Here is a 12,051-nt window from a genome sequence, read left to right on the forward strand (position 1 = left end):
TCCAAAAGTAAGAACACACTGAACTTGTGCTATTGCAACATGACAAAATGTAACAGACACTAAAACAACATTTAGATCACTTGATGGATCCTATAACTCAGATTACTATGAGGGGGGGGGGGGGGGGCAGAGGGGGCCATGGCCCCCCCTACATCATGCTGTGCCCCACCTTGTGCCCCCCCAAATGCCAGCAACCCTACTGGCTATGTGTTTAAATTATATTTCCTCGGGCTGTAACAGCCTGTTACAGCCCGAGGGAATGCAGGGCAGAGCAGCTGGAACGGTGCAGGGGGCTGTCTGGGGCCGGAGGGAGCACTGACAGGCTCCCAGGCACAGGCCCCGCCCCCAAACAAAGCCCCGCCTCCCGCACACAAGCCCCGCCCCCACCGTTAAGCAGCAGCCCATGCTGCTGCTGGAAAGCATGGAAGATGGCTGCCTGACCCCCAGCAACAGGCTCCAGTGACAGGTAGGCTTAATGTGCTTGTGTGTGTCTGTATGTATGGACTCAGCCTCCCTACCACCCTAATCACCCTCCCTACCGCCCTCAGCCAGCCTCACCACCCTCCCAACCCCCTCAGCCTCCTCACCCTCCCCACCACCCTCAGCCCCACCACCCTCAGCCCCACCACCTCAGCCTCACCACCCTCAGCCTCCCTACCAACTTCAGCCTCCCCACCCTCCCCACCACCCTCAGCCTCACCACCCTTCCCACCACCCTCAGCACCCCACAACCCTCAGCCTCAGCACCCCACACCACCCTCAGCCTCAGCACCCCCCACCACCCTCAGCCTCCCCACCCTCCTCAATACCCTCAGCCTCCCCACCCTCCCCACCACCCTCAGCCTCACCACCCCACCAGCCTCAGCCTCACCACCCTTCCCACCACCCTCAGCACCCCACAACCCTCAGCCTCACCACCCCCACCACCCTCAGCCTCACCACCCCACCACCCTCAGCATCACCCTCCCTCACCACCCTCAGCATAACCCCCCTCACCATCCTCAGCATCACCCCCCCACCCCAACCACCCACAGCATCACCCCCTCACCATCCTCAGCATCACCCCCGAACCCCCCTCAGCCTCACTCCTCACCACCCTCAGCCTCACTCCTCACCACCCTCAGCCTCACCCCCACCCCCTCAGCCTCACCCCCAGGGCCGGATTAAGAGCCCAGTGGGCCTGGTGCTGATAATTATGATGGGCCTAATTACAAAATCTTATTGACCAAAAACACTAAAACAGTCCTACCTCCTAAGCGTCATGTATCTGATGGAGATGATGCTGTAGGGAAACTCATAGGATGCAACTATGAGAAAACACATACCCTTTGCTAATCTCATGCTTTCATCTTTCAAGTAAACCCATACCCCCTAACAGCAGTGTCAAGTAAAGCAGGAAGTCTATGGATGCGGTAAAATGGTGGGCTACTGACACAAATCTCATAACCAGAACAGCCGAAAGGGTGAACATACACAAAAAGGGGGAATGTCTGTGTCCCTATGTCTCCTAGTCCCTTAGTGTTTGTGTCCTCATGTCTCCCAGTGTCCCCATGTCACTAGGGGACATTGGGAGACATTGGGACATTGAGAGACATTGGGACACTCGGAGACATGGGGACACAGATACTAGGGAACACTGCAAGACCAAGGAAATCTGAGACTCTTGTGGACACTGGGTGACAGACACGAGGGGACACGGGGCGACATGGGGCACTGAGACACTGTGATATATAGGGGACACTGGAGACTTGATAAAAACCTGGTACAAGTCAAAATGTTGCGGTGTCCAATAAACCTGCTTAAAGCTATCACAGTGAGTGCCTGAGATTTTTTTCTTTTATACTAGGGGACACTGAGACACTACGGGCACAGAGACACTACGGGCACAGAGACACTACGGGCACAGAGACACTATGGGCACAGAGACACCATGGGCACTGAGAGACATGGGGCACTGAGGCACTGATACATAGGGGACACTGATACATAGGGGACATTGGAGACTTGATAAAGACCTGGGTACAGGTCGAAACGTTGCGGTGTCCAATAAACCTGCCTAAATCTATCACAGTGAGTGCCTGAGATTTTTTCTTTTATACTAGGGGACACTGAGACACTAGGAGACATGGGGACACAGAGACATTGGGAGACTAGGGGACTTTGGGAGTCTAGGGAACACTGAGACACTAGGGACACTGGCACACTACAGACACTGAGAGACACCAGGGACACATGGGGATACTGAGATACTAGGGACACTGGCTGGGAGACATGGGGACACTGACATGTCTCCTATGTCTCAAAGTCGCCCAGTGTCCTGATGTCACTAGGACACTAGGGGACACTTAGAGACATGGGGACACTGGGAGACATGGGGCCACTGAGACACTAGGGACAGTGGCTGGGAGACATGGGGACACAGACTAGGGGCCACTGGGAGACATGGGGCCACTGTGTCCCTAGTGTCTCAGGGTCATGGGTGTCCAAATGGGAGGGGTAAAGGGGGGTAACGGGGGGTACTTCCCCCCCCCCCAGATTTTTCAGCTTGTGCTGCTATTTTTCGTTTTAGTGTGAGAATACAGTGCAATACCAGCGCTGGCCAGTAGGTGGCGCTGTGAATGGAGAAAGGCAGGAAGCTACAGCTTATCCCTGCCTCTCTCTCATGACTCAAACCGCAGGGGAGCGGCACAGGGGCAGCCTACAGAGCAGGTAAGTGAGGGATGGGGGGGTAAAGTAGAAGGAGCAGGAGGGGTCAGCAAGGACCAGGAGGGGTCAGCAAGGAGTAGAAAAGGTCTGCAGGAGGCAGGAGGGGTCAGCAAGGAATAGGAAGGGGCAGCAGGAAGGGGTAGGGACGGTCTGCAAGGAGCAGGATGGGTCACCAAGGAGTAGGAAGGGTCTGCAAGGAGCAAGAGGGGGCAGCAAGGAGTAGGAAGAGGCAGCAAGGAGTAGGAAGAGGCAGCAAGGAGCAGGAAGAGGCAGCAAGGAGCAGGAAGAGGCAGCAAGGAGGAGGAAGAGGCAGCAAGGAGCAGGAAGGGGCAGCAAGGAGTAGGAAGAGGCAGCAAGGAGTAGGAAGAGGGAGCAGGAAGAGTCTGCAAGGAGCAGGAAGGGTCTGCAAGGAGCAGGAAGGGGCAGCATGGAGTAGGAAGAGGCAGCAAGGAGCAGGAAGGGGCAGGAAGAATCAGAAGGGAAACTTTGGACCTTCTCATCTCCCCAGGTAAAAACAAACAATATCAGTGTTAATGTGTTCACTTTTATTTACTGAGTGTCAGGAAACACAGAGGGCCGCTGGGTAGGGGTGCCGCTGATTGGCTAGATGGGTCAGCTAGCACTCTAAGCCAATTAGTAGCTCCCCATTCATAAAAACGTTAAACATTTTTATGAATCGGGAACTAGCGATTGGCTTAGAGTGTCAGCTGATCACTCTAGCCAATCAGCGGCACCCATGCCCAACGTCAATCTGCACTTCCTGACACTCTGTTTCAGAAGTCGAATACCACTGAGCGACCTGGAGATCTGGAGCTGAAGGAAGCCTTTGGGAGTAAACCATTTGAGAGCGCGGTTTCACCCCTTCAAAGAAAGAGCACCCAGGGGCCTCCTTGCATCACAGCATTTTCATTTAGATAAAGTTGTTATGGTGACCAGAATGTTCCTGTAATTTGATGACTATGCTCCTTCCCTTTCATGACACTGTCAAAAAGGGGCCAAGCATTCCTGCGGACGTCCATGCTCAGGGTCCCCATGTTCCCCAGTGTCCCAATGTCTCAGCTTCCCCATGTCTCGGAGCTGCTGTCTGGACTCTCTGTGCAGAGCTGCTCCCCCGCGGATCAGTGAGTAGAGAGAGGCAGGGAGGGAGATGCCGTAACTTCTTATCACTGCCTCTCTCCACACAAACAGCGACCCCTACTGGCTGGCGCTGGTATTGCAGAATAATCTATGTTTATACTGAGACAGACATTTGTATTGCCGGTATTACTGCAATACCGGCACCGGCTAGGCAGCCTCAAATACCTGAGAAATACTTCTGAGAAATACCTGGCAACCCTAAGAAATACATGAGAAATACCTGACAACCCTAAGAGTAGTGTGTAAAAAAAAAAAAAAAAAAAAAAAGTAAAAAAAAAAATTTTTTTTTTTTTTTTTTTTTAAACCAATGGGCCTATTCCATGGGCCTTGGCCTGGAGCTGCAGCTCCATCAGCCCCTATGTTAATCCGGCCCTGCTCACCCCTCACCCCCCTCAGCCTCACTCAGCCTCACCCCTCACCCCCCTCAGCCTCACCCCCCTCAGCCTCACCCCCCTCAGCCTCACCCCCCTCAGCCTCACCCCCCTCACCACCCTCAGCCTCACCCCCTCACCACCCTCAGCCTCACCCCCCTCACCCCCCTCAGCCTCACCCCCCTCACCCCCCTCACCATCAACCCCCCTTCTTCTCACATCACCCCCCTCCTTCTCACATCACATCACCCCCCCTCACTCTCACATCACCCCCTCACTCTCACATCACCCCCTCACTCTCACATCACCCCCCTCACTCTCACATCACCCCCCCTCACTCTCACATCACCCCCCCTCACTCTCACATCACCCCCCCTCACTCTCACATCAACCCCCTCCTTCTCACATCACCCCCCTCCTTCTCACATCACCCCCCTCCTTCTCACATCACCCCCCTCTTTCTCACATCACCCCCCCTCCTTCTCACATCACCCCCCCTCCTTCTCACATCACCCCCCCTCCTTCTCACATCACCCCCCCTCCTTCTCACATCACCCCCCTTCCTTCTCACATCACCCCCGCTCACTCTCACCATTACCCCGCTCTCCCTCTCACCATCACCCCCCTTTCCCTCTCACCATTACCCCCCTCACACCATCACCCGCCATACACACAACACACTTCAGTCTCAGACAAAAACGCAAACATGCTCACAGAGACATACATTCTCACACACAAGGATACTCTCTGTCAGACACACTCTCAGGCACATACACAGGTAAACTGTGCGTCAATGTGTATATGTGACACTTTTTTGTTAGTGGGGCCTCATGTTTGAGTTACGCCTAAGGCCTCATAAAGTCTAGAGCCGCCTCTGCTCAGCAGTCTGTGTGTGTATGGACTCAGCAGTCTGTGTCTGTGTGTGTGTATGGACTCAGCAGTCTGTGTGTGTATGGACTCAGCAGTCTGTGTATGTGTGTGTGTATGGACTAAGCAGTCTGTGTATCTGTGTGTGTGTATGGACTCATCAGTCTGTGTGTGTATGGACTCAGCAGTCTGTATGTGTGTATTGACTCAGCAGTCTGTATGTGTGTATGGACTCAGCAGTCTGTGTGTGTGTGTATGGACTCAGCAGTCTGTGTGTGTCTGTATCTAGGACTCAGCAGTCTCTGTGTGTATGGACTCAGAACTCTGTGTGTGTGGACTCAGCAGTCTGTGTGTCTGTCTGTGTGTATATGGACTCAGCAGTCTGTGTGTGTATGGACTCAGCAGTCTGTGTGTGTATGGACTCAGCAGTCTGTATGTCTGTGTGTGTGTGTGTGTATGGACTCAGCTGTGTGTGTGTTGGATTCAGCAGTCTGTGTGTAAGTGTAAAAATCAGCCTGTGTGCATTCAGCAACGTCTGTGTGCATTCAGCGACGTCTGTGTGTGTGTATTTAGAAGTTTCTCTGTGTTCGTATTTGTGTACTGTGTGCATGTACTCAGCAGTCTATCAATAATTATAATTTTTATTCCTGTGAGTTGTTGTGTAGGAAGGGCCCCAGAGCACTGCTTTGCCCGGGGGCCCTTAACACTGTTAAGATGGTACTGCTTGTGTGTGTCAGTGAGCTTCTATTTATTGAGCATGTGTGTGTCCCTGAACTTCTTTGTAGTGAGCCTTGTGTTTATACAAGTGAGTTTGTCTGTAGTAAGCCTGTGTGCAAGTCAGAGAGTTTTTTGTCTGTCAGTGAGCCTATTTGCGCATGTCAGTGAGCTTGTGTGCTCACTGTACTAATATTTTTTTTTTTTTTTCCAGGGCTGCTTTCCAGTTTGGCTCTGCCAGCGAGCGCGCTTTACCGCTGAATCATCTGTGTGAGCTGCCGCACACTTTAGCCCTGTTACACGCATCTGGGAGCTGCTGTTGACAGGTACTAGTAGTCTAGAGATTGGGACATGGGGTATATGCTCAGCTATCTGTATAATACCAAATGGAGGTGCAACAAGAAAGCACACAAAAAAAGGTCAATTGATGAAAAATGAGTGGTAGTCAGAAACTGGGGGGTATAAGGATAAATAGAAGAAGAGACAGAAACACAGGGATCAGATATCTATGGAGAGGGGTGGAAAACAGGGACTGAAAGGAGCAATGTAAGGGGGGAATAAACAGAGTGGCCCTGTTTTAGAAATGTGTGTGTGGGGTGGTGGACACATAAACACTGCCTCCTCACACACATTCACACTCCTACTGTTACCCTAGATAATCAACTGACACACAGTCACCACTGCTCACATACAGTCACCTCAATATAAACACAGTCACCTCCATACACACAGCCGCCTCTCATATAATCACAGTCACTGCCATACACATAATCACCCCCCCCCATATTTACAGTCACCCCTCATATACTAACAGTTACCTCCATATACACAGTCACCCCTCATACACTCACAGTTACTCCTCATATACTCACAGTCACTTCCATACACGGTCACCCCTCATACACACACAGTTACAATAACCTCCATTCACACAGTCCCCTCCATTCACACAGTCACCTCCATACACACAGTCACTGGTTATATACACAGTCATCCCTCATATACTCATAATTACCTCTACTCACACAGTCACCCCTTATATTCTCACAATCACCTCCATTCACATAGTCACCCCTCATATACACAGTGACCACCATACACACAGTCACCCCGCATATACTCATTGTCATCCCTTATATACACACGGTCACCTCCATACACACAGTCACCCCCATACTCTCACACACACAGTCACTCCAATTTACACACAGTCACATGATACATTCTGCCTGACACATGTGTTCCCCAAGGCTCCATACTCGGCCCCCTGCTATTCACATTATTTATAAATGATCTGCCTAACGTCTGAAAATCCTCAACTGTACACATGTATGCAGATGACACTGTAATCTACGATAGTAAACCCAAGCTACCACAGCTTGAGGCTGTGCTCCAAAACCAATTCACAGAGGTAGAAAAGTGGATAGCGGATAACAAACTCTTCCTAAACACTGACAAAACTGTTACAGTGATCTTTGGAACTGTACCTAAATTACGTAAACTACAAAATCAACAACTATGTATCAGAACAAATTCAAATGGCACACTGACAGCAGTCTGCTCTTCTAAATATCTAGGTATGTTGCTAGACCTCAATCTATCCTTTGGCCTTCACATTGAAAAAAATCTCTTCAAAATTTTACCTCAAAACTAGGTGCCCTGTATCCTGCTTAAGCCCTACAGTAAGGAAACAGATAGTGCAACAAATGCTAATGCCGGTCATCGATTATGGGGATGTAGTGCATGCACCCGCACCACACACCCACCTTAATAAACTCAATACGTTATATAATTTCTTATGCCGCTTTGTACTAGAATGTAATTACTTTACCCACCGCTGTGACATGTTAAAAGAGCTAAACTGGCTATCGCTGGAATCCAGGCGCACTGTTCATCTTTTCAGCCGTGTGCATAAGAGCATTTCTGGGAAGCTCCCACCCTACCTGAGTAGAATGCTCTCCCCGGCTGTTCCCACCACCTTTAACCTTTTGATCCAGTACTAGCACGATATTTAGCATACCGCAATACAAAAATAAAGTGTCTCGATCCTCATTTTCCTACAGAGCACCGCAATTATGGAATAACTTCAGGGACACAGTCAAATCTTCATTCAATCTAAAATATTTTAAGAGATCTATTGCACAGAATGCACCTGTCATGGTTGAATATATGTATTACCTGTTATGTATTCAATTTATATATATATATGTGTATGTATGTGTGTATGTATGTGTGTATGTATGTGTATATATATATATATATATATATTGTTTTTATATTGTATTTTTTGTAATATTGCATTCTATTGTAACAATGCAATGTTTTGTGGACCCAGGACATACTTGAAAACTAGAGAAATCTCAATGTATCCATCCTGGTAAAATATTGTATAAATAAATAAATGTATGTGTGTGTGTGTCTCTGTGCGTCAGTGTATTTGTGTGTGTATACATTAGTGCATGTGTCTGAGTGTCAAAAGAGGCAACCTAGCAGCAATGTGTCCCATGCAGGCCCGGACTGGCCATCGGGCACACCGGGCAAATGCCCGGTGGGCCGCGGTGGCCATGGGCCGAGGTCGGCAGGGGAAGGTCCCAGGATCTCCCCTGCCGGTCTATGCAGGGCCGGCACTATCCGAGCGCCGGCCCCGCTGTTTTCAATGCAGGGCCGGTGAGGGATCTCCCTCACCGGCCCCCTTGGAGAGACATGCTGGAGAGGGAGGTAGAGGACCCGGCGGAGCTCTATCTTGCAGCTCCGCCGGGTTCCTCTCGCAAGATCCGGCGCGTTGCCATGGCAACAACCGGATCTCGCGAGAGTGAACTCTAGCCCTCAGATTAGAGTTCACTCACCACTGGACCACCAGGGATGGCGTCGGAGTGCCGGTCCCCCCCTCCCACTCACCAGCATGCCGGTCCCCCCCTCCCAGGCTAAAGGTAAGAAGGGAGGGGGGGACATAATGCCTACTCTTTTATTTTATTTTACCCCCCCAACACTCAATCACTTCTAACATTCACACACAGCACTCTCACTCCCATCACACACAGCACTCTCACACCTATCACTCTCACTCCCATCACACACAGCACTCTCACTCCCATCACACACAGCACTCTCACACCCATCACAGCACTTTCACACACAGCACTCTCACACCCATCACACACAACACTCTCACTCCCATCACAGCACTTTCACACACAACACTCTCACTCCCATCACACACAGCACTCTCACACCCATCACAGCACTTTCACACACACAGCACTCTCACACCTATCACTCTCACTCCCATCACTCCCATCACACAACACTCTCACTCCCATCACACACAGCACTCTCACTCCCATCACACACAGCACTCTCACACCCATCACAGCACTTTCACACACAGCACTCTCACTCCCATCACACACAGCACTCTCACACCCATCACAGCACTTTCACACACAGCACTCTCACACCCATCACTCTCACACCCATTACAGCACTTTCAAACACAGCACTCTCACTACCATCACACACAGCACTCTCACACCTATCACAGCACTTTCACACACCGCACTCTCACACCCATCACACTCAGCACTCTCACACACAGCACACTCAGGACTCACACACACATCACACTCAGCACTATCACAAAACACATCATACACAGCACTCTCACACACATCACACTCAGGACTCACACACATCACACTCAGCACTATCACAAGAAGGGAGGGGGGGACATAATGCCTACTCTTTTATTTTATTTTACCCCCCAACACTCAATCACTTCTAACATTCACACACAGCACTCTCACTCCCATCACACACAGCACTCTCACACCTATCACTCTCACTCCCATCACACACAGCACTCTCACTCCCATCACACACAGCACTCTCACTCCCATCACACACAGCACTCTCACACCCATCACAGCACTTTCACACACAGCACTCTCACACCCATCACACACAACACTCTCACTCCCATCACAGCACTTTCACACACAACACTCCCACTCCCATCACACACAGCACTCTCACACCCATCACAGCACTTTCACACACACAGCACTCTCACACCTATCACTCTCACTCCCATCACACACAACACTCTCACTCCCATCGCACACAGCACTCTCACTCCCATCACACACAGCACTCTCACACCCATCACAGCACTTTCACACACACAGCACTCTCACTCCCATCACACACAGCACTCTCACTCCCATCACAGCACTTTCACACACAGCACTCTCACTCCCATCACACACAGCACTCTCACACCCATCACAGCACTTTCACACACAGCACTCTCACACCCATCACTCTCACACCCATTACAGCACTTTCAAACACAGCACTCTCACTACCATCACACACAGCACTCTCACACCCATCACAGCACTTTCACACACCGCAGTCTCACACCCATCACACTCAGCACTCTCACACACAGCACACTCAGGACTCACACACACATCACACTCAGCACTATCACAAAACACATCATACACAGCACTCTCACACACATCACACTCAGGACTCACACACATCACACTCAGCACTATCACAAAACACATCATACACAGCACTCTCACACACATCACACTCAGCACTCACGCACATCATCCACAGCACTATCACACTCAGCACTCTCACACACAGCACACTCAGGACTCACACACACATCACACTCAGCACTATCACAAAACACATCATACACAGCACTCTCACACACATCACCCTCAGCACTATCACAAAACACATCATACACAGCACTCTCACACACATCACACTCAGCACTCACGCACATCATCCACAACACTATCACACTCAGCACTCTCACACACAGCACTCTCACACACATCACACTCAGGACTCACACACACATCACACTCAGCACTATCACAAAACACATCATACACAGCACTCTCACACACATCACACTCAGCACTCACGCACATCATCCACAACACTATCACACTCAGCACTCTCACACACAGCACTCTCACACACATCACACTCAGGACTCACACACACATCACACTCAGCACTATCACAAAACACATCACACACAACACTCACACACATAACACACAGCACTCTCACACACATCACACACAGCACTCTCACACATCATCCACAGCACTCTCACACTCGGCACTCTCACACACAGCACCCTCACACACATCACCCTCAGCACTCACACACATCATCCACGGAACTCTCGCACACAGCACCCTCACACACATCACCCTCAGCACTCACACACATCATCCACAGCACTATCACACTCAGCACTCTCACACACATCACACTCAGCACTATCACAAAACACATCATACACAGCACTCTCACACACATCATACACAGCACCCTCATACACAGCACCTTCACACACATCACACACAGCATCCATCATACACACATACTGCACCCCTCACATACACACAGAACCTCCCCAACACACTGCACCACACACATACACCATACTTCCACACACACATATATATATATATATATGCACACACACACTACATTCCTAACATACACACTCTGGATACCCTATACACACACTAGATTCCTTGTAAGCAAACACATACTACACCCCTAAACACACACTCTCTACAAACACTTCATCACATATATACACACACACACACACACACACTATAGCCTGTATGCACACACTTGCTACATCCCCTATACACACATTCTCTACAGGCCCTAGCCACATATGCATTACATTACACCACAAACACAACACGACTAAAACCGACCTTATTACACAATACCACACCACAATCAGCTCACTCTATACACACACACACACACACACACAATCCCACAAGCAGGCTCCAAACACAGCACAATACTCTTTCCTGGCATTTTTGTCTCCTGGTATCCATTTATAGAGACACCAGAGACAAGTTGCAAGGAAACACAGTGCAAGCATGTTATTAAATTTGCTTGCACTGTGCAGAACAAATACAGGGCTTTTTTTCTCATGCTAGAGCTCTTTAGCAGAGCTCTGCGCATGGTCTGACCTGGCCTGCACTTTGAGAAGGGGGCGTGTTTGTCGTCAGTGACGACAAAACACACCCTCTCTGCCCCGCCCCTTCTTAGTGGCCGCTGTGATAAAAAAATGCCCGGGCCGAATTTTTATCCCAGTCCGGCCCTGGTCCCATGTATGCATGAGGCATTTATCATTGAAACACACACATACATATATAAATATACATACACAGACACACACACACAC

General features: G+C 50.1%; 1 protein-coding gene across 1 annotated transcript in view; it reads right to left on the reverse strand.

Annotated features, from left to right (window-relative positions):
- Positions 1 to 12,051, reverse strand: part of LOC134608791 (NFX1-type zinc finger-containing protein 1-like) — a 161,503-nt gene that overhangs the window by 37,082 nt on the left and 112,370 nt on the right. The window lies entirely within an intron of this gene.

Source organism: Pelobates fuscus, chromosome 4 (genome assembly GCF_036172605.1).
Source record: "Pelobates fuscus isolate aPelFus1 chromosome 4, aPelFus1.pri, whole genome shotgun sequence".
Classification (NCBI taxonomy): domain Eukaryota; kingdom Metazoa; phylum Chordata; class Amphibia; order Anura; family Pelobatidae; genus Pelobates; species Pelobates fuscus.